Raw genomic sequence first — 24,512 nt, 5'->3', positions numbered from 1 at the left:
TGAACTTTTCTGTATGTGTAATATTTATTACGTGGGAATTTGCCACCAGAATCATTTAGAATATGAAGAAGTTGTCAGAAGTATTTGAGTAGTGGACAGAATGCCTTGCTGTGTTTGTTTTGACTTTCTGTGCTTTGAGTTCAAATCCCATCAAAGTAAAATAAGCCCTTCATTCTTTTAGGAATGATGAGAAAAGTTCTAGACTAGAGTGGTGGATTAATTGAACTGTAAGAATGCCAGACCACACAGTTTGAAGATTTGAACTCAGACCGAACTATTTGGGTGGTAGACATAATATGCGACCCTGCTCAACACCACTGCTTGGCACCCTGGGAGCCTTTAGCAGGGCCCACTTTGTTGCAAGTTTTTAGGCCAAGTCCTTGGTTTCCCCTTCTCTCTCCCATTAGTCTTGGAAACCCTGCAAAGATTCATAGGCACTGCCTTTTCTCTTAACAAAAAGAGTTCCATGATTCATTTTGTTGGTTGCAGTTTGCTAGGTCCCAATGTGTGTTTCTATCAGAGTTTACATTACATTATGATTCTTTATAGGTTATCAGTATTGTTGTTGGTCATTATTGGATATTTTCATTATTGAATAGGCATTAGAAAAGGCTACATCTCCTCACCTCTGTTATTCGATGTAGCCATCAATGCAAGGATGAAAAAAGTACCAAAATCACAATGGTGAATGCAGTTTTGCCAGAATAGATATCAGCAATCTCATATTGGCAGTGCAAGTCTTGCTGATACAAAAGGAAAAATTCTTTTAAGTCTTTGAAAATATCCTAAAATTGTGTTTTACTTATGATGATAAAATCAAATACAGATTAGTTGTAGTATTTTAGATTAGATGAACTAAAACTGAAATAAACTACTAGTTTTAAATACTTTGTATCATCTAATATGAAAGAAAAAGATTGCATCATTATATGACATCCTCAGCATTTGGTTCCTTTAACAGGCTTGTTTAAAAATAACAGAACATCATTTTACATACCAGAATCAACATTTATTCCTTATGTTGCTTTATATGATACCAAATCCTGAATGTTGCTCAAAAGCAATTTCAACATACTGGAGTTCTTTCATATGAAATGCTTTGCTGAATCCTTGGAGTATCATAGCACAACTACTTATATGAAATGGTCATATTTGACAAACTAGTTTCTTCTAGCTTACTATTTCTGATGTAATAAAGAAGCATTAATTAAACTAGAATGCTCATACAAACTATTTACACAATTCTTGACACAAGAATGGGAAGTAGACAAAAGAGCACGGGGAAAAAAAAATACCTGGATCAAATTGACCCAAAAACCATCAGGACAAACTGAAGTTGACTATTAACTATTCTGAACATCTAAAACCACACTCTCACCCCTGACAAAAAATGGCAAATTTGGAAGGAAGCTACCTTTGAGCAATGAACACAGAAGAAAGTTGTAATGAAGAGGAGTAACTTAAATTTTTTCCCCTTGAAAGAATTAAATTCACAAATACATATATACATACATACATACATACATACATACATATATATATGTATGTATGTGTGTGTGTGTGTGGTGTGTGTGTGTGTGTGTGTATTTATATAAGTAACTAGCAGTATCGCCCGGCGTTGCTCGGGTTTGTAAGGGAAATAACTATATAAGCATTTTTAGAGAGTTACTTCCTTTATAGATGCCAATTCGGGCTTTCTTAGCCATTTCTGTTTTGGTGTCTTCAAGCCATGAAGTCGTTGTTCTAAAAGAACGCTGGTCTCCTTGACAACGCATTACGACGTTGATTTCCTTAAACTCCCTTCCCCACAGCTTCACGAGGGAGGGAAGAAGGGGGAGCAGCAAACACAGGTGCAGGTGTTTGAGCGTGGACGCCAACTCCACCGCCATCGACACACGAAAAATTATGCATTAAAATGGAATAAAAAATGATGTTAAATTATTTTTAAAATCGTAGACTCATCGTAGACGTGTGCTAATAGTCAGACGGGCTCGATATTAATCACGACTATAAGATATCCGAATTTGGTTAAACTGCACCGCAAAATGTCGGAGGAGTTAGGAATCTAAATCGTAGGAGACAGACACTCACACAACTACAGTTTTATATATATAGATTATTTGAACTTTGGGTATATGTCTATTAGTATGCTGATTGAAGCACATTCTCTGTTTGGGATAGCTGATGTCATCCTCAGTTAATGGTATAATTTTCACTGGATTTATGTCAGGAATTCTGCAGTGTTCCTTTGGCTTATAATCGATGAAGGAAACAGAAGATGGATTTGGTATGAGCTTTTATTCAACACAACAATCATTTCAACCCATCCTACAGCTGTCCCTTATGGTGATTGATCCAACATAACGAGATGCACAATATCCTACATATAAGGGACAACTCTAGAATGGGTCAAAGCGATTGTCATGTTGAATAAAGATTTGTACCAAATCCATTTTCTGGTTCCCTCATCAATTACACCCCACCACACGTTCATTTGGTTGTTCATTCACTTTTTCTATACTGGTATAGGCTGAATGGCTACTCATTTTAGGCGATATTCTTTTGGCCAAATGTTTTTCATGTTGTCAACCTTTGCCTATTTTACAAGTAAGGGATTTCTATTTTCATTCTACTTTTTCGAGAGTGTAGACTTGTTGTTCATAGTGTTCAATGGAGATATAAACATGACACAGCCATTTTCCTTCTCTTGGATGATCTTTTTAAGAAGTACATAAATTCCACATACACACAGATGGGATCACCACTACTTTATTATCTCCCCTTCTTCCTAGCTCTCCTGTGTGACCCTTCTGTCTGGCATTCACCATGATAGATCGCTAGCCACTACACATTCTTTATTTTCTCTCCTTGTTTCTTTTTGTGTTCCTTTCTGTGGAAGAGTGTAGACTTTTTTCACTTCCTGAGTGTTAAACTAATACATCTGTTTGTTGTCTACACCACCTGTCTTCATCTTTTGTTTTTTGTGAATTCTTCCTATATATATATATTAGAAAATTAAGGAACTCAGAAATCTGGATTGTTGTACATTTACAGATTTTTATTAATATGTCACATGTTTTTATAAATCATATATTAGCGCTTGCATCTACTCTAGTAGACTCTCCAGATTTAAATCTGGAGATTCTACTGGAGTAGATGCAAGCGCTAATATATGATTTATAAAAACATATGACATATTAATAAAAATCTGTAAATATACAACAATCCAGATTTCTGAGTATCTTATTTTTTCTAATATATAATACCTGTACATCACCTCCAAATATATACAGATTGGCTTCCATGCAGTTTCCATTAATCAGTTTCACTCACAAGACATTGATTAGCCTGAGGAAGCACTTATACATAGTTGTAAAACAAACCTCTTGACCACAAAGCCATGTCTGCATCATCTGTGTGTGTGTGTATTCAGATAACTGTTCATGAAAATACTGAAAACAAACATTGATCTACATAGATCTACTCAGATGCGTTAGATAATATTACAAAAGTTATCTAATGGAGGCATAATTAGTACTGAAGATGGCACTAGTGACAGTACAGTGTGAAGAGACTTATAGTGTGTGAATTTGTACCATGTTTAGAACAGAATTTTTTCTTTTCATTTTCCGTGGAGACTTTGTTGATTCTGAGATATATGTAAGGAGTTTAAAGTTGTATTTCTGTGGTATATATATTGTGAGTGGAGATGATATATAGAGATTATAGGAAAACAAACAAGTTGTATATATTGTAAGAGATGTGCAGAATTAATGAAAGAGTAAGGCAAGCTGGAAGCAGGTTGAAAATGTGACTAGGAATCAATTTCATAGTTTAATATATGCTAGCAAGATGTTGTCTACGCTGCTCCTGACATGTTATACAAATAGATAATATCTGCATTTATGTATATAACAAGGTGGAAAGTATCTGTAGCTAAGGCAGACTAAAGCAAGGCGTGGGATATGACATTTAGATCATAACTTGGACCATTGAGACTGACATATTGGATAACTCAGAATTGCGAAACTAAAAAACCTATTGCAAAAGAAGCTGTTGTGATAAAAAATTCTGAGCAGTGAGTGACAGAAGCATAGTGAAAGGCACTAAAGAAATACTAAATTCTCAGGTCTTCTATATTTAATTTAAGTGCTTGTTGGATTATATTGCCTATTAGGGGTTGTGGATAATTCCTGTTTATGAGTGTAGTTCTGAGTTCCTGGAGACATGTGTGTCGGGTGTTTGTGTCTGATATCAAGAGTAATTTTATATATATATATATATATATATGTGTGTGTGTGTGTGTGTGTATTCTTTTTTCAACTTGTTTTAGTAATTTTGACTGTGGCCATGCTGGAGCACCTTCTTAAAAAGTTTTCAGTCAAAGCAATTGACCTCAGGACTTATTCTTTGTAAGCCTAGTACTTATGCTATGGGTCTCTTTTGCTGAACTGCAAAGTTACAAGGACATATGCACACCAACATCAGTTGTCAAGCAATGGCGGGGAGGAGGGTCAAACAATGACACAAACACAAATATATACATATATATATATACATGACGGTCTTCTTTCAGTTTCTGTCTACCAAATGCACTCACAAGGCTTTGGTCGGCCCGAAGCTATAGTAGAAGACACTTACCCAATATATATATGTATATGTATATATGTGTGACATTATAACGTAGGGTAACAGTTGTAAATGAGTGTTACTATTATACAAGTGATGTCTATAATTTTCAGATATTTTGGGAAAACATGTCAGGCCATGGGGGAATATCTTACTTGAAAACAGATGAGGGTTGGTGAAAGGAAGGGTATGACCATAGAAAATCTTCCTCAATAAATTCTACCTGACCCATGCGAGCAGAGAATAGTGAATATTAAAATGACGTTGATGATATATATATGAACAAATTTAATTATTTCTTTTTATAATCAAATGTCCATTATCGATAAAAACTTGGTAAAAATTTTTTTTTCTTTTATGTCTTTTTATATTGCTTTGAACGCTACTTGAGTTCATCATTTCTTTTTTTCTATTTAGCTTCTTTTCTCAGTTACCATTTTATGAAACCCTTTATTTCAGTAAGCTAACTTAACATAGGTTAAATCTTACTATTACCAGCTAGCTGTCAAAGAATCTTAGGAGGTCTTTGGAACTATTTTCATTTATGTCATGTAGGCAATTACTTAACTTCATATGAACTGAATAAATCTGTACATAGAAAATATTCTCAAAGTGATTTGGTATTTTCTAAAACAACATCAAATCAGTGAATAAGTTGTTCTTATTGTTGTTGATGATATTGATAATATTGATATTGATTAAAATGCTATTGTAGATGAGGATGTTGATGCTGATAATATCTAAGAAGATGGTGAGTGAGATCTAATTTGGAAATATATTTCCATCAATAATTGCTTTTCAACATTCTGTTGATTGAATCTTTTGTCTTAGCTGATTGGAAACCTTCTAGTTTCAATAGAGTAGTGGACATCATCATTGTAATCACAGTCATCCCCATAGTAACCATCATGGTGAATCAATGTTCTCAACATCATTGTTTTCATTATCAACAACGTTTCTTCAATATCAACTGTCATAAGCTTTTAACTTAGTGATTGTCTATCATTTTATTGTCACATTTAGATATTTATTCTTTCAAAATAGATTTACTTTTCGTTAAATGTTTCTGATACATCTTTATCTTTCAGGAGTAATTATTTATTTTAGTGGCTAAATAGTAAATACATCAAACTATTTGTACTTGAAAGTTTGGTCCCAACCACAGATATTATTTAAGTCTATCAGACATGGTCAGCTGCCAGATTGATTAAAGTTAAAACTTTCTTGAAACAGAACTGTATTATATTTTAGTTAAGTAGTTTGTGGGATTATTTCAAACATTTTTTTTTATCTCTCGGTGAGGAGGTAAGAGCATTATACAAGATCTTTTAAAGATTTTCTAAGATTAGTGGAAGGAAGATGGGGGAGGAAGATATCCACAAACCAAAAACCAGGCCTGAATCTTAGAAAGAATAGAGTGCTTAAAAATTAAAAACCCTACCCTACATCTCTACACACAACCCACTTAACGATGAGGCCTTCAACACCATACTCCAAAGCACAGCCCTACTCAAGGGAGACCCAAAGATGAACCGAATCCGCCAAACATACACCATCATAAAAAACAAATAGCAACCAAAATTCTTAAAGAAGATTTTAACCCAGGCTAAATTACACCCAATATACCAGCCACAAAATCAACATTTAAAAAATGGTGGTGTGTGCTGTTCAATGCTGTATGAAATGAAGGTGGTAGACATTTGAGGTAGAAGATATGCAAAAGTAGGTTTTGTTAAGGAAGGATAACATAGGATAATACATTTGGGATTTAAATAGCAAAACACTAGATAAATCATAGAATAAGCTGCAGGGTTATGCAGTAACCCCTCTCTTAATGATCTCTCACTTAATAATGCCAAGCTTTAATGATAGTTTTTTTTTTTTTAAATTATAAAAATAAAATCTTAATCATTAATTATGCAAAATAACTAGTAAACATTCATAATGATTGCTTTAAAAGTTTAATTACTGCAGTGCCACTTGATAACGTGTTCATGAGTATTAGTTTGTTCATTCAGTCAATTTGCATGTTGACATTGTGTGTGCACACTGTATTGACATTCTGCCTGCTACTCTCTTTCTTATGAAAACATTTAAATTAGTTCACCCTTCCAACCAGGATTGCTAATTTAGATAATTTCTTGTTAGATCTGGCATGTTTTAAGATAACATAGCTAATGGAAATAGTCACGTAGCACGTAGCTATAAATCTTGTTGATTTAAAAAAAAATAATGTAGCACAATCTAGCTAGTCTTTCAGAGTGGTTTTTATCATTTTAATTAGATGGCTAATAACACACTATGGTAAAATGACTCGCAAGTTTAAGGGTTAATCACATATGGCAATTTCAAAATAGCCATAGTAGTTGTAGTTGAAAAATGTATAGGCTAGTTTGCTACCTACAGCTTATACCCATAACCCAATGCATAAGCTTACTAATGCTTATCAGGTTCCCCCACATACTTGAATCAACTTCCTGCTCAGTATTAAAAAGTAAGATTTTTATGCTAAGTTATAAGGTATGATAAATAAATTTTGGCGGATTACTCTTTTACTTGTTTCAGTCATGTGACTGTGGCCATGCTGGAGCACTGCCTTTAGTCAAACAAATTGACCCCAGGACTTATTCTTTGTAAGCCTAGTACTTATTGCATCGGTCTCTTTTGCCGAACCGCTAAGTTACGGGGGACGTAAACACACCAGCATCGGTTGTCAAGCGATGTTGGGGGGACAAACACAGGCACACAAACATATACACACACATACACACATATATATACATATATACGACAGGCTTCTTTCAGTTTCTGTCTACCAAATCCACTCACAAGGCTTTGGTCGGCCCGAGGTTATAGTAGAAGACACTTGCCCAAGGTGCCATGCAGTGGGGCTGAACCCAGAACCATGTGGTTGGTAAGCAAGCTACTTACCACACAGCCAAAAGAATCTATATTTAAATTTGTTATAATAATTCTTTAATAAAATGCATTTCTTATAGCTACTTTTTGAGCTAGATGGGTGATTTTTCGGTTAATTCTAGCTATAAACCACAGCATATCATGTTGAATTCATTTTGATTATGCTACCTGCTTCCAATATGCCAAAATGCAAAGATTATAAGGAGGGAATGCTATAGAAAATACAAAGAAATGGAAAACAATAACTTCAGAAGTAAAATATAAGATCATAAAGGAACGAAGTGCTGGAAGAATCATTAAAGATTTAGGTTCAAAAATTTTTAACTGTATTAATGATTTTAATGGACAAAGAAAAATATTTGAATGAAATTACAAATATTCACTTCTTGATAGAACATGGCAAAAAGAAGTGATAAGCCTTATTGTTCACGTGAAAATGCATTTATCAACACGGACAATTGAACAAGTGCTGTGATTAAACATGTTTAGTATGCAAGCTATTGTTTGTGCTGAAACCTTATCTATTTTTAAGTTGCTTAATGATAAGAAAGAAGGCTATTATGATGAAATATTTACTGCAAGCAATGCTTGGTTTTAGAAATGTAAAAAATGAACTGGTTGGCATAATATATAATGCAAAAAGAAGTTGTGATTGCTGAAATTCGTATAGCAACTCCATTCTTGTTAAAACAAGAAAAAACAATAGCAGAATATAGTTATATGCTTTCACAAATTTATAGTATGCATGAAACATGTCTATTTTGGAAGTGCATGCTGGCAAACTACATTGCCAAAGAAAAATCATTGATGTCAGATTTTAAAGTAGCTAAAGATTTGTTAGCATTAAATTTGGAGGTAATGCAACTTAAAAACGCTAAGTCAACGTCATGCTTGTGTATACTCTCTTTACTCTTTTACTTGTTTCAGTCATTTGACTGCGGCCATGCTGGAGCACCGCCTTTAATCGAGCAACTCGACCCCGGGACTTATTCTTTTTGTAAGCCCAGTGCTTATTCTATCGGTCTCTTTTTGCCGAACCGTTAAGTAATGGGGACATAAACACACCAGCATCGGTTATCAAGCAATGCTAGGGAGACAAACACAGACACAGAAACACACACGCATATATATATATACATATATACGACGGGCTTCTTTCAGTTTCCGTCTACCAAATCCACTCACAAGGCTTTGGTCGGCCTGAGGCTATAATAGAAGACACTTACCCAAGGTGCCACGCAGTGGGACTGAACCCGGAACCATGTGGTTTGTAAGTAAGCTACTTACCACACAGCCACTCCTGCGCCTATTTTCATGCTGAAAATTCAAAGGCACTAATAATCTTCATAAAAGCAGTATTACCAGTCATATGGAAAGCAAATAAAACATGCTTTGGTTACTGTTTCACTGTTTGAAGCTTGTTTCTTTCATCACTTTATCTCCAAAGTATAAAATAAAAAATAAAATATTGCCAAGGCAAAAAAATATTCCATTTCATAAGCTACTGATTGTAGATAATGTACCTTGTCTTCCACAAGTTCTACAATATTTCTATCCCAAGATTAGATTAATGTGTATGTTGCCAAATACATCACTTTGGCAACCAATGGATCAAGGCTTTATTGCAATATTTAAAGTGTATTACAGTCAGCACACATTTGATCAGTTAATAAATGCTATTGTCAAGGAAAGGAGCTCACCGCTACAATAATTTTGGAAACCATTCAATATTCTGGATGCAGTAAAAATAATAAAGGGAGCTTGGAACAGATTATTGAGAAAATCTATGAAAAATGTTTGCACTCAATTTATTGACAATTTTGAAGGACATAAAGTACCAGTAAAGGTTGTTTGAAATATCTGTATGCGTGTATATACATACATGCATACTTAGATGCTTGTACAGATAAAAGCATGCATGCATTCATACATACATACATAGATTCATACATACTTACATACATGCATGCATACATACATGCATACATACATACATACATGATGGCTGTCCACTCGTGACCGAGGAAGACCATTGCCGATCTTCAGGAACATTGTGCACTCTAGGACTAACTTATATTTTGCATTTGTGGCTCTGTTGGTGGCTAATGACCCCTGCTCTTGACAAGCATACACGACTGCAAACATTGCAGACCAAGCTTTCCCCATTCACTATACGAGTCGTGTGCTTTCGCGTAGCTCGCTTAAGTTTTTCATGCTGGATACGTGCTCTCTCAAAAGTGTTGATCCCCTCCTTAACTTGCTTCTTCCATCTGTGGCGATGAGAGGCATTGTTCTCCCAGTCAGTGTCCTGCATATCACAGGCCTTTAATGAGGACTTGACACAGTCCTTAAATCGCAGCCTTGGTTTGTGCCGGAGTCTCCTTCCATTCACAAGTTCTCCATAGAGAATCTGCTTAGGAATCCTTCTATCCTAATAAGATGTCCAGTCCAAAGCAACCGGTGCTCATGCACCATTGCCTCAATACTCAAGATATCAGCTGTTCTCAGGATCTGTGTGTCTGGAATTTTTGAGGTCCAGCCAACATTGAGAATGTGTCTGAGACATCTCTGATGAAAACGTTCAAAGACCCTTACCTGACGTTTATACAGAGTCCATGTCTCACATGAGTAGAGAGAGAAGCGATGTCAGTACACAAGCACGGTACACAGCAACTTTTGTTCTCCTTGCGATGCCATGTTGAGACCAGACATGAGACTGAAGAGACTGGAAGGAATTAGTTGCTCTCTGCAACCTGAAAGATATTTCCTCATCCAGGGAGCAAGAACGGCTGAGTGTGCTGCCCAGGTAGCAAACTTGTCTACTACCTTCAGAATTGTTCCTTCAACCAAGATAGCTGGTTCTATACGTACATACATACATACATACATACATACATACATACATACATACATACATACATATATACGTACATACATACATGCATAGTGAATGCATGTTGTAAGGATTTTTCTTTTATTACAAGCACACACTGAGTGATATCATACCAGTCATACTTCCAAGACTAGATTCTTTTACATTATAAATGGAGTGGTCATGATTGGAATACCAATGATATTGTAGAGATTTTCAGTTGTGTTTGACCTGTGATCATCAGTGCTAATACCAACAAACATGAAATATGCCAAATGCTTCTCTGATCTCTTTTTTCTTTTTTTACTCTTTTTACTTATTTCAGTCATTTCATTGTGGCCATGCTGGAGCGCCACCTTTAGTTTGAGCAAATCAACCCCAGGACTTATTCTTTGGAACCCTATTACTTATTCTATCAGTCACTTTTGCCAAACCACTAAGTTGCGGGGATGTAAGCACACAACCATCAGTTGTCAAGCAATGTTGGGGTGACAAACACAGGTATATACACACACACACATACATACATACATACACACGCACATATATATAAATATATATATATACATATATACGACGGGCTTCTTTCAGTTTCCATCTACCACATCCACTCACAAGGCTTTGGTTGGCCCGAGGCTATGGCAGAAGACACTTGCCCAAGGAATGAACCTGGAGCCATGTGGCTGGTAAGCAAGCTACTTACTACACAGCCACTCCATAAACAACAAATCCCACTTCCAGCTATGAGTGACTTATGATGGGTCTCCACCCAAAATTTCATTCATAATTCTGGTGTAGAAGAAAAACATGTCAGAAGCCATAAGTTCTATAATTAATATTCTGTGTGGTTAAGAATTTTTATCTGCAACTACATTGATTGATTGTAACCACTGTGTTTGATTGTACTGTGTGGCAACTTGGATGAATGTTTTCTGCTATAGCTCAGAGTCTACCAATGTCTTGTGAGTGAACTCAGTAAAGGGAAACTGTAGGAAGCCCATCATATATATATATATAATGATAACAATAATAATAATAATAATAATAATAATAATAAGAATAATAATGATAATAGTAATAATAATAGCAATTATTTTTTTAGGGATTAGGTGGGGACTGTTGGTGTATTAGGTGGTAAATCGAAGAGGGAGAGAGAGAGAGAGCGAGAGAGAGAGGGAGGGACAAACACGAGGTAGAAGAGTATTCGTAGGGGATTCTCCTCAACAAAAATTACTGAAACAGCAAATGCCGAAATCGTGAGATAGAGTTGAAAGTTGAAAACTTTGGGATTTGAGGAAAACATAATAATAATGATAATTATAATCCTTGGATGGAATTGATAAACATTTAATGCATCGCTGCACATGTTGCCACAAATCACATGACTCCTAAGATCACAGTCCATATTCCTGGGATATTATATTGCCTGAAGAAATGAATCAATGATAATGATCAACCGGATGACCACAGATACTATGGACTACGTTGTAATCATCCCAAGAATACAGACAGTGATCTTAAGAGCCATGTGATTTTTGGAATCACATGTAGTGATGCATTAAATGCTTATGAGTTCCATCAAAGGATTATTGTTATTATTATTATATTTATCCTAAGAAGTGGTGAGCTGGCAGAATCGTTAGCATCCTGGATGAAATGCTTGGTGGTATTTCATCTGTCGCTACATTCTGAGTTCAAATTCCGCCGAGGTCGACTTTGCCTTTCATCCTTTCGGGGTCGATAAATTAAGTGCCAGTTATGCACTGGGGTCAATATAATCGACTTAATCTGTTTGTCTGTCCTTGTTTGTCCCCTCTGTGTGTAGCCCCTTGTGGGTAGTAAAGAAATAGTTATTTTGCCTGTCGCTAGTTCAAATTCCACTAAGGTCAACTTTGCCTTTCATCCTTCCATGGTTGATAAAATATGTACCAGTTGAACACTGATGTAATCAACTCACCCCCACATCCCACAAGCTGTCCATATTGCAAAAATTTGAAATAGTTATTATATTTATCCAACATTATATCAGTATGACTTGATGCCACCCCATAAAACTGGGTTGCTCATCAGCATCATTAGACTGTGGCCAGCATAATGGAATAGGAACTTTGCTTATTCAAAACGTTTCCCATAAACAAATTTAAAAGATACGCACACATACACCTATATATACACACATATGCATATGTGGGTGTGAGTATGCAATGTGCAAATGTGTAAGAATATTATCATTCATGCTTGCTGCCTCTTGAGTGAAAAGGTGATGATGTTGACATTACTTGTTGACAGTATAACCAGCCACACTGTGCTAAGTGTTGGTGACAGGAAGAGTATCCAGCTGTAAAACTCATCAAATGCAAGCTAGCATGAAAAAAAAACCCCCAAAAAACCTGACATTTAACAAATGAATAAATTCAATCTCTGTATTCTATTCATGAAGATATTATTAGCAATAATTTGTACTTAGCTATCAGTTACCAGGAATATAATACTGCAGAGTATCTTTAAAAATCCATTAATATTATAAAAATTCTCTTACAGAATGCTGAAATGAATATATTTGAATGACTGAGAACTGAATAGTATTGCAATATTAGTTGTGCTGAGCAGACATAATGTTAATAATGTTTTGACACAGTAAGAACTATTTAAGATGAATGAAAATAATATTAAGTTTCTAGACACCAGTTGACAATGAATTTTCACTTGTTGACTTGAACATAGATTTTTGCTATATTCATTTAACTTACAAATGTTTAATAGCATCATTTATTTGTTTTTTTTTAGTGAGTTTTAGTGAGTTTTTTTATTTCATTCAACTGATTACATAATAAACTAATGAAGGATTTTCACTGTATAAAACAAGTTATGAAACAAGAATGAAAGAATTATAATAAAGATTGCCGATACAAAGATCTGGCAGTTTAAATTGAGAACATGCTGAGCTGAAATACAGGGTGTTCATAAATTATTTTTATAATTTCCACAATTTATTATTTAGATGTATTGTGTGAAGCCATTGGAGCCCATGTGGAAAAGTTCTGATATTTTGAATAAAACTTTATTTGTTTGCCTATGCTTTCCTGTAAACTCTTCTGAGTTATCCTTATTTTTCAATTTTTTCTGAGTTTTTCAAATTGTAAATGTAATTTATGGGCACCTTCTATTCAGTGACATATACTGAAATGTCAGCATAGATCTAACTTCTATTAGAAATGACAGTTTATTGACTTTTTATTCAGATTTATCATGTGATGCATTATGATATAATTCTTTCTCTTTCACATGACTGTGTAATGTTTTTGGGAATGCACACACACACACACACACACACACACACACATACATACATATATATATATATATATATATATATATACACACACACATACATACAAGGGTCTTCTCTCGGTGTATTAATCTTTATACACTCTTATATATATATACAAGTAAAATCCTTGAATATCAATGTTTACATGATGCAACTTGAAATTCGTTTATCTATCCATGAATGACATGATATTAAGCTAGATCTAAGATGCCATTTGTTGTATTAGTGTGATGTCTAATATATTTTCTTTATCAACTTCAATTTAATATCCACTATCTCATGCTTGTAATTCATTGGCTCAGATGGAATTTATTGAAGCAGATTTTTTATGGCCTGATGCCTTTCCTGTCTTTAATATTCACCTGTTTCCATTGTTGGACATGTTTCTACCAAAGATTTGAAATTAATAATACAACTATTGCATGATATCAAGACAGGCAAAAACACATGTACATGCGTGCACACACACACACCAGGTCCTCTTATAAGGCTTTGGTTGGCCCAAGGCTATAGTAGAACTTGCACAATGTGCCATGAAATGAAACTGAACCCAAAACCATGTGGTTAAGAAGCAAACTTCGTGACAACACTCAATTCTCAGGTTTCCATATTTATCAATCTTTTCTCTTTCTTTCATGATAATATATTGATCCGACTCTGTTACATCAATTATTCAGCACTCTTGTTTGTCCCTCCTAAAGGTCATTACATCTGGCCTTTGGTGCTCTAACACCTTGTCTGTCTGGAAGTCAAAGTCCCAGAGAATTTTTGCCTTCCCCTTTTTATCCATTACCTTTTCTGGTATATGTTGGTACCAAGCACCCGTTACCTCATAGCCATAACTTCTGGCATTGTAGCCAGTGAAGGTTTGGGGCTACCTTGTCATGTTTGTGCTTGTACTGTTTCTGCACAAGACCTTCACAAGTACTAACAATGTGAGTCATGCTTTCAACACTCTTCCCACACATTCAGCGGAAGTTCATTGCACTTGTGTAGTATATATCCCTTTTTTTCACAATGCCTGATCCTGGGCAGTCTTTTTTTTTAAGGTCACCCATGCTGAGCCACCTCCATGATGCTTCCTTGTTTTTTAAGTTGTTAGTTTCAGTGTAGAACTGACCATATAATTCCACACAGAGTAGGGTTTCTTCTCTCTCGTTGGCTGTTTGTGATCATGCTTCATTAGCATTCTCAACTCCATTTTTGGTAAATCCTTCTTTTTTCTTATTATTATGGCAGAATCATTAGCACACAGTGCAAAATGCCTCGTGGCATTTCATCTGTCTTTACATTCTGAGTTCAAACTCTGCCGAGGTTGATCTTGCCTTTCATTCTTTCAGGGTTGATAAAATGAGTACCATAAATCTTTGAGTATAATCTGCATTTTTCCCCAAAAATTTAAAGGTCAAAATCCCTAGTGCATACTATATACGAGGCTAAAAATGAAAAATATCTTCTAAGCAATGCCCAAGTCTCTATTTGCTGACCGGCAATGTTTATTCAGCTGCATTTTGTGATAACAGGTACGAAAATACCTTAAGGTAAGCCTGAAAGCAATGAAGTCATAAAAGAATCATACATAACTTGCAGTAAGCAACATTTATTAAAATCTAAGTATTCAGAACACAGAATAACATGTAACAAAAACAATTTGCAAACATATTTACATTCCCATATAACAGTTAAGAACATCACCATTATTGTATTACGCATGCTCAGAAGTGTTTGTTTGACTAGGTGCTGCTGGCTTAATTACGCACAACTCAAGTTAGAGAAGGAGCACGTATTATACGCAAGGTTTAGGTTTTTCAGAGGTACAGACCCCTAAAAATCCCCTGCGTATTATACTCAAGGGTGGACTATACTTGAGGATTTACAGTACCAGATAAGTACTAGAATTGAGGTAATTGAATTGCTCCTTATCTTGAACTTATGGGCCTCATGCCAAAATTTGAAACCTTGGTTACTATTGTTGTTGTTGTTATCATTATTCAACAGTTGGTAGTTTCAGGTAAATTCGTCCTGCATCACCTGCTACACTTCAGTGTTGCTGATGTATACACAGCATTGTGTTTCTTTTTTGTTGTTGAGAGTGTACAAACTCTTCCTGGTAATGTATTGCCTCAGTTTCTCTTTTTCTTTTTTTGAGGTGTGGTGCAGTCTTTTGTTGTTGTTATTATAGAGGGTAGAACTGTTAAAGTGTTGGAAAAAATACCTTGTAGTATATAATCTATTCTGAGTTCAAAATCCTATTGAATTCTCCTTGGCTTTTCACCTCTCCAGGGTCAATAAAATAACTTACTGGTCAAGTAATTGACTAACCTATACTAAAACAACTTACTGGTCAATTTAAATGACTAACGTATACTTTGAAGTTTCAGGCCTAAATCATAAGTTGTTACTGTAGGTGTGGGGGAATGGCAGAATTGTTAGAATGTTGGACAAAATACCTTGCTGAATTTAATTGCACAATTCTACATCTAAGTTCAAATCCAGCTAAGGCCAACTTTACCTTTCATCGTTCAAGGGTCAATTAAATAAAATACCACACCAGTACTTGGGTAAATATAATTAACTAAGCCCGTTCCAAATTAATTTCTTGCCTTGTGCTAATATTAGAAGCAATTATTGTTATTGTAGTAGTAGTAGCATTAACAATAATCTTTAATTATCAATGCGGTAACTTCAGATAGATCACATTTTAGCACCAGAGTAAAATATAACCATACAGATACAAATTTTCCAATACTTTGCTTTCTCAGGTTTTATAATATTGGCATTTATAACCTGCTGGTGGCAGTTCATTTAACTTACAAATGTTTAATAGCATCATTTATTTGTTTTTTTTTAGTGAGTTTTAGTGAGTTTTTTTATTTCATTCAACTGATTACATAATAAACTAATGAAGGATTTTCACTGTATAAAACAAGTTATGAAACAAGAATGAAAGAATTATAATAAAGATTGCCGATACAAAGATCTGGCAGTTTAAATTGAGAACATGCTGAGCTGAAATACAGGGTGTTCATAAATTATTTTTATAATTTCCACAATTTATTATTAGATGTATTGTGTGAAGCCATTGGAGCCCATGTGGAAAAGTTCTGATATTTTGAATAAAACTTTATTTGTTTGCCTATGCTTTCCTGTAAACTCTTCTGAGTTATCCTTATTTTTCAATTTTTTCTGAGTTTTTCAAATTGTAAATGTAATTTATGGGCACCTTCTATTCAGTGACATATACTGAAATGTCAGCATAGATCTAACTTCTATTAGAAATGACAGTTTATTGACTTTTTATTCAGATTTATCATGTGATGCATTATGATATAATTCTTTCTCTTTCACATGACTGTGTAATGTTTTTGGGAATGCACACACACACACACACACACACACACACATACATACATATATATATATATATATATATATATACACACACACATACATACAAGGGTCTTCTCTCGGTGTATTAATCTTTATACACTCTTATATATATATACAAGTAAAATCCTTGAATATCAATGTTTACATGATGCAACTTGAAATTCGTTTATCTATCCATGAATGACATGATATTAAGCTAGATCTAAGATGCCATTTGTTGTATTAGTGTGATGTCTAATATATTTTCTTTATCAACTTCAATTTAATATCCACTATCTCATGCTTGTAATTCATTGGCTCAGATGGAATTTATTGAAGCAGATTTTTTATGGCCTGATGCCTTTCCTGTCTTTAATATTCACCTGTTTCCATTGTTGGACATGTTTCTACCAAAGATTTGAAATTAATAATACAACTATTGCATGATATCAAGACAGGCAAAAACACATGTACATGCGTGCACACACACACACCAGGTCCTCTTATAAGGCTTTGGTTGGCCCAAGGCTATAGTAGAACTTGCACAATGTGCCATGAAATGAAACTGAACCCAAAACCATGTGGTTAAGAAGCAAACTTCGTGACAACACTCAATTCTCAGGTTTCCATATTTATCAATCTTTTCTCTTTCTTTCATGATAATATATTGATCCGACTCTGTTACATCAATTATTCAGCACTCTTGTTTGTCCCTCCTAAAGGTCATTACATCTGGCCTTTGGTGCTCTAACACCTTGTCTGTCTGGAAGTCAAAGTCCCAGAGAATTTTTGCCTTCCCCTTTTTATCCATTACCTTTTCTGGTATATGTTGGTACCAAGCACCCGTTACCTCATAGCCATAACTTCTGGCATTGTAGCCAGTGAAGGTTTGGGGCTACCTTGTCATGTTTGTGCTTGTACTGTTTCTGCACAAGACCTTCACAAGTACTAACAATGTGAGTCATGCTTTCAACACTCTTCCCACACATTCAGCGGAAGTTCATTGCACTTGTGTAGTATATATCCCTTTTTTTCACAATGCCTGATCCTGGGCAGTCTTTTTTTTTAAGGTCACCCATGCTGAGCCACCTCCATGATGCTTCCTTGTTTTTAAGTTGTTAGTTTCAGTGTAGAACTGACCATATAATTCCACACAGAGTAGGGTTTCTTCTCTCTCGTTGGCTGTTTGTGATCATGCTTCATTAGCATTCTCAACTCCATTTTTGGTAAATCCTTCTTTTTTCTTATTATTATGGCAGAATCATTAGCACACAGTGCAAAATGCCTCGTGGCATTTCATCTGTCTTTACATTCTGAGTTCAAACTCTGCCGAGGTTGATCTTGCCTTTCATTCTTTCAGGGTTGATAAAATGAGTACCATAAATCTTTGAGTATAATCTGCATTTTTCCCCAAAAATTTAAAGGTCAAAATCCCTAGTGCATACTATATACGAGGCTAAAAATGAAAAATATCTTCTAAGCAATGCCCAAGTCTCTATTTGCTGACCGGCAATGTTTATTCAGCTGCATTTTGTGATAACAGGTACGAAAATACCTTAAGGTAAGCCTGAAAGCAATGAAGTCATAAAAGAATCATACATAACTTGCAGTAAGCAACATTTATTAAAATCTAAGTATTCAGAACACAGAATAACATGTAACAAAAACAATTTGCAAACATATTTACATTCCCATATAACAGTTAAGAACATCACCATTATTGTATTACGCATGCTCAGAAGTGTTTGTTTGACTAGGTGCTGCTGGCTTAATTACGCACAACTCAAGTTAGAGAAGGAGCACGTATTATACGCAAGGTTTAGGTTTTTCAGAGGTACAGACCCCTAAAAATCCCCTGCGTATTATACTCAAGGGTGGACTATACTTGAGGATTTACAGTACCAGATAAGTACTAGAATTGAGGTAATTGAATTGCTCCTTATCTTGAACTTATGGGCCTCATGCCAAAATTTGAAACCTTGGTTACTATTGTTGTTGTTGTTATCATTATTCAACAGTTGGTAGTTTCAGGTAAATTCGTCCTGCATCACCTGCTACACTTCAGTGTTGCTGATGTATACACAGCATTGTGTTTCTTTTTTGTTGTTGAGAGTGTACAAACTCTTCCTGGTAATGTATTGCCTCAGTTTCTCTTTTTCTTTTTTTGAGGTGTGGTGCAGTCTTTTGTTGTTGTTATTATAGAGGGTAGAACTGTTAAAGTGTTGGAAAAAATACCTTGTAGTATATAATCTATTCTGAGTTCAAAATCCTATTGAATTCTCCTTGGCTTTTCACCTCTCCAGGGTCAATAAAATAACTTACTGGTCAAGTAATTGACTAACCTATACTAAAACAACTTACTGGTCAATTTAAATGACTAACGTATACTTTGAAGTTTCAGGCCTAAATCATAAGTTGTTACTGTAGGTGTGGGGGAATGGCAGAATTGTTAGAATGTTGGACAAAATACCTTGCTGAATTTAATTGCACAATTCTACATCTAAGTTCAAATCCAGCTAAGGCCAACTTTACCTTTCATCGTTCAAGGGTCAATTAAATAAAATACCACACCAGTACTTGGGTAAATATAATTAACTAAGCCCGTTCCAAATTAATTTCTTGCCTTGTGCTAATATTAGAAGCAATTATTGTTATTGTAGTAGTAGTAGCATTAACAATAATCTTTAATTATCAATGCGGTAACTTCAGATAGATCACATTTTAGCACCAGAGTAAAATATAACCATACAGATACAAATTTTCCAATACTTTGCTTTCTCAGGTTTTATAATATTGGCATTTATAACCTGCTGGTGGCAGTTCTTGGAATAATTGATATTTACTATGCATGAAGAAATATTTTCATACAATTAATACCAAAAATCCTTTGAACCATTCACACTAGTGCTTTTTCTTTTTAGTTTTTATTCACTAAGAATGAACTTCAAACTTTGTTGGAATTTTCTCTGTATATGGTGAACATTTCAATTACATCAATAAATTATTTTCATTTTGAATATTACTCTAATACTGCTTCTGAAATAGAAACTATGGGCAATTCAGTCAGTCAGTTGCTGTTTAGTAAATTTCTCGGAGTGTAAGCATATTTGGTTGATGACTTCTGAATATGCTAAATGTGGTTTAACCATTTGTTAACTATATTTCTACCTTTGTTTCAATGAATTTAGAAATACTAAGGAAGAATTTTTGTAAAATAACTTTGTCGATATTATTATTATTATGATTCTGGTGTTTGGAACGTAAATTAAAGACATTTTGAGGGAATGTTTTAATTGAGACCGCTTTAACACAGAAAGGGTTGTAACATAAAACCAGGGGTGATCTTGACCATGTTGTTACTAAAAGGCTTTGGAACAGGAGTGGTTGTGTGGTAAGTAGCTAGCTTACCAACCACATGGTTCCGGGTTCAGTCCCACTGTGTGGCATCTTGGGCAAGTGCCTTCTACTATAGCCTCGGGCTGACCAAAGCCTTTGTGAGTGGATTTGGTAGACAGAAACTGAAAGAAGCCCATCGTATATATATATATATATATATATATATATATATATATATATAGAGAGAGAGAGAGAGAGAGAGAGAGATGTATATGTTTATGTATATGTGTTTGTCCCCCCAACATCGCCTGACAACTGATGCTGGTGTGTTTACATTCCCCGCAACATTAGCAGTTCAGTAAAAGAGTACAAGAGAGTAAAAGAGTATTGCATTGAAAGACAACATTTGATGTTAGCTGCTGTTACTCCTGTTTAGCCCTAGGGCTGCCCTGATCAAGCAGATTTATGATCAAAGCTGTTCTACTTGTAACCATTCCATATTTTCATGATATGACTACATTATAGCTGTCATTTCATTTTTTAAAACAGTAGAAAGTAATTTAAGAGAGATTTGGTTGTTATATCTAGCTGTTTAAGTAACTTCATAGAAGTTCCCTCATTTTTTGTCAATAGATGTAAAATATACTTGTTGTACATTTTGCGTCACACACACACACCCTTACACCTATACCAATATATGTATTTATCTGTCTGTCTACCTATCTATCTATCTGTCTGTCCATCAATAGATCTGTCTTTGTCTCTCCCTCTCTCAGTACACACATGCACACACATACACACACACACTAATCAAAGTACACTGTACTATAGATCCATTACAGCTGATCTTGCCTATTGGTATCACACTAGATGTTTTATTAGGCAGTTATTTAATATGCTTGCTTTTCAAGGATGGCAGGTATATCTTATGAGTTCTTACAAAACTATGCAATACATATATACAACCATACATACATACATACATGCATGCATACATACATACATACACACACACACACACACACATATATACATACATACATACATACATACATACATACATACATTGGTAAGTAGCTTTCTTATGAACCACATGGTTCTGGGTTCAGTCCCATTGCATGGCACCTTGGGCAAGTGTCTTCTACTATAGCATCGGGCTGACCAAAGCCTTGTGAGTGGGTTTGGTAGACGAAAACTGAAAGAAGCCTGTCATATATATGTATATGTATGTGTTTGTATGTCTGTGTTTGTCCCTACATCATTTGAAAACTGATGCTGGTGTGTTTACGTCACCGTAACTTAGCGGTTTGGCAAAAGAGACCAATAGAATAAGTACTAGGCTTACAAAGAATAAGTCCTGGGGTCGATTTGCTCGACTAAAGGTGGTGCTCCAGCATGGTTGCAGTCAAATGACTGAAACAAGTAAAAGAGTAATAAAAGAGAGTAACATACATACATACATACATACATAGATTTTGACAAACAGTCATTCATTCATACATTCATTGCTAGAACTATGCTACTGGTTTAAACAAAAAAGAGTATTCAAGAATACTATATTCCCATTTTTATCTCGGTGAAAACCATCTTCCCTGTAACAAAAAGCTTATTCTGTTTTAGCAAATATAACAGAAATTGTGATAGTTATCAATAAGTTTGAGTACTTAATAGTGAGGAAATAATTGATGATTTAGGCTACAGAAACATTAATTGAATGAAAAATATCAGTGTGTTCTCTACTGGTTAGCTTTTCTTCCACCATATGACTGAACATACAAGCAACAGTGGATACACCATTCTCTCTCCAATCCACTAAAAGATTTATGACACAAAACACCTGGATAGTCATCAACTTTTCATTGGTAACCTAAATAATATTCGCATGGCTGTGTATAAGTGCTAAACAGATGAAATAACTAATTTTTTTTTTGTTAGAGGTGGAATTCAAAGATAATGATACAAAACGTAGTGTGCAGAACATTTGATTAAAAAATCACTTGGCAAAGGGGTAGCCTTCAACTACTTCTGGTCAAGTTCTTTTTAGCCCAGTGTTATACATCCTATTATTTATAGGCGTATGAGTGTCTGTGTGGTAATTAGCTTGCTTATGAACCACATGGTTCCGGGTTCAGTCCCACTGTGTAGCACCTTGGACAAGTGTCTTCTACTATAGCCTCGGGCCCACCAAAGCCTTGTGAATGGATTTGGTAGACGGAAACTGAAAGAAGACCGTTGTATATATGTATATATATATATATATATATATATAATATATATATATATATATGTATGTGTGTGTATATGTTTGTGTGTGTATATGTTTGTGTATCTGTGTTTGTACCCCCAACTTCGCTTGACAACTGATGCTGGTGTGTTTATGTCCCCATAACTTTGCAGTTTGGCAAAGGAGACTGATAGAATAAGTACTAGGCTTACAAAAAATAAGTCCTGGGGTCGATTTGCTTGACTAAAGGTGACGCTCCAGCATGGCCACAGTCACATGACTGAACCAAGTAAAAGAGTATAGCTTTATTTATTTTGATATCCAATTGTATCTATCTATCAATCTATCTATCTATCTATCTATCTATCTATCTATCTATCTATCTATCTATCTATCTCTCTATCTCTCTATCTATCTATCTATCTATCTATATATATATATATATATATATTATATATATATATATATATATATATATGTATATACGTATATTAGTATGTGTGTGTGTGTGTGTGTGTGAATACCTTCATTGAGTAATTATTATTCCTGAGGTTGTGTTACCTAGGAAACATATGTAGCTGGATTTTACTTGCTCCATTCTCTCAATTTGGATTTTCATTTGCCTGTATAGCAACCCTAGTTGCTAACCATGAACTATAAAATAACTTTTTGCAGCTTATTGGACTTCGATATGATAAAAAACTACAAACTTCTATATCAATAAACTACTATTGTTCCTGAAAGTTGTTTTTTATACCTTCTATTGACTGCTTGAAGCTTACTAACTTTGTAAAAAACACCATTCGAGCATGGTCATTGCATAAAAAGCACCATACAATCATGGTCGAAGCCAGTACTACCTGACTGGCCCTCATGCTGGTGGCACGTAAAAAGCACTCACTATACTCTCAGAGTGGTTGGCATTAGGAAGGGCATCAAGCTGTAGAAACTTTGCCAGATCAGACTGGAGCTTGGTGCAGTCTTCTGGCTTGCTAGCCCTCTGTCAAATCGAAGGTGGTGAGCTGGCACAATCATTAGCACGCCGGGTGAAATGCTGAGCGGTATTTTGTCTGCTGTTACGTTCTGAGTTCAAATTCTGCCGAGGTCGACTTTGCCTTTCATCCTTTCAGGGTCGATAAATTAGGTACCAGATATACACTGGAGTCGATGTAATCAACTTAATCCATTTGTCTGTCCTTGTTTGTCCTCTCTGTGCTTAGCTCCTTGTGGGTAGTAAAGAAATAGGAACTTTGTGAGTTAAAAAGGCTACCAGTGGTTTCATGTTGTGAGAAATCTTTCAACAGTAATCAAGCCTGTCACATGGGAACGTTGGTACACATCTCCATCTTGGATGGGAACATTTTCACCCAAGATTTCTCTCCATATGAAACTATTGGTTACCTTGTTGACCCATAAATACAGAATAGTTATCCACTAATGTGGTATTGAGCACTCATTCTCACTGTTCAGTATTAGCATATATATTATATATATATATATATATATATATATATATATATATAACACACTACTTTTTGCTGTTATCGGTTTTATTTCCTGTATTGTTTCTGATGAAGTAGCTAGTTGGATGAAGCTGCTGTTTATGTGCCTTCTGCTGTAAAGTGGGTGCATCCAGCATCTCAGATGAAAGTTTGTGAAAACTTTCATTTAGATATCCACATCAACACTATGCAAATGTCTGAGATTGCTTAACAGAATGTTGAGTACTTGTGGTCCCTTGAAACCTAAGTTGTTACAGTACTTATTCTAGATGGTCCTTATTCTAGACAGTCTTTATTCTAGCACATGGCTCAGTGGTTAGAGTGGTTAGA

At 35.1% G+C, this 24,512-nt stretch overlaps 1 protein-coding gene and 1 long non-coding RNA gene across 4 annotated transcripts in view; both read left to right on the top strand.

The window, feature by feature from the left end:
• Positions 1 to 24,512, top strand: part of LOC115209653 — a 909,254-nt gene that overhangs the window by 462,618 nt on the left and 422,124 nt on the right. The gene's annotated exons all lie outside the window — the stretch shown is intronic.
• On the top strand, positions 1,552 to 24,012 carry LOC118762445. The gene is made up of 3 exons (XR_004998199.1): positions 1,552 to 1,565; positions 3,676 to 3,688; positions 23,938 to 24,012. It is a non-coding gene; the product is annotated as an uncharacterized LOC118762445 (long non-coding RNA).

This window comes from Octopus sinensis, linkage group LG3 (assembly GCF_006345805.1).
Source record: "Octopus sinensis linkage group LG3, ASM634580v1, whole genome shotgun sequence".
Classification (NCBI taxonomy): Eukaryota; Metazoa; Mollusca; class Cephalopoda; order Octopoda; family Octopodidae; genus Octopus; species Octopus sinensis.
The sequence above is the reverse complement of the archived record's forward strand: the minus strand, read 5'-3'. Positions and strand labels throughout refer to the sequence as shown.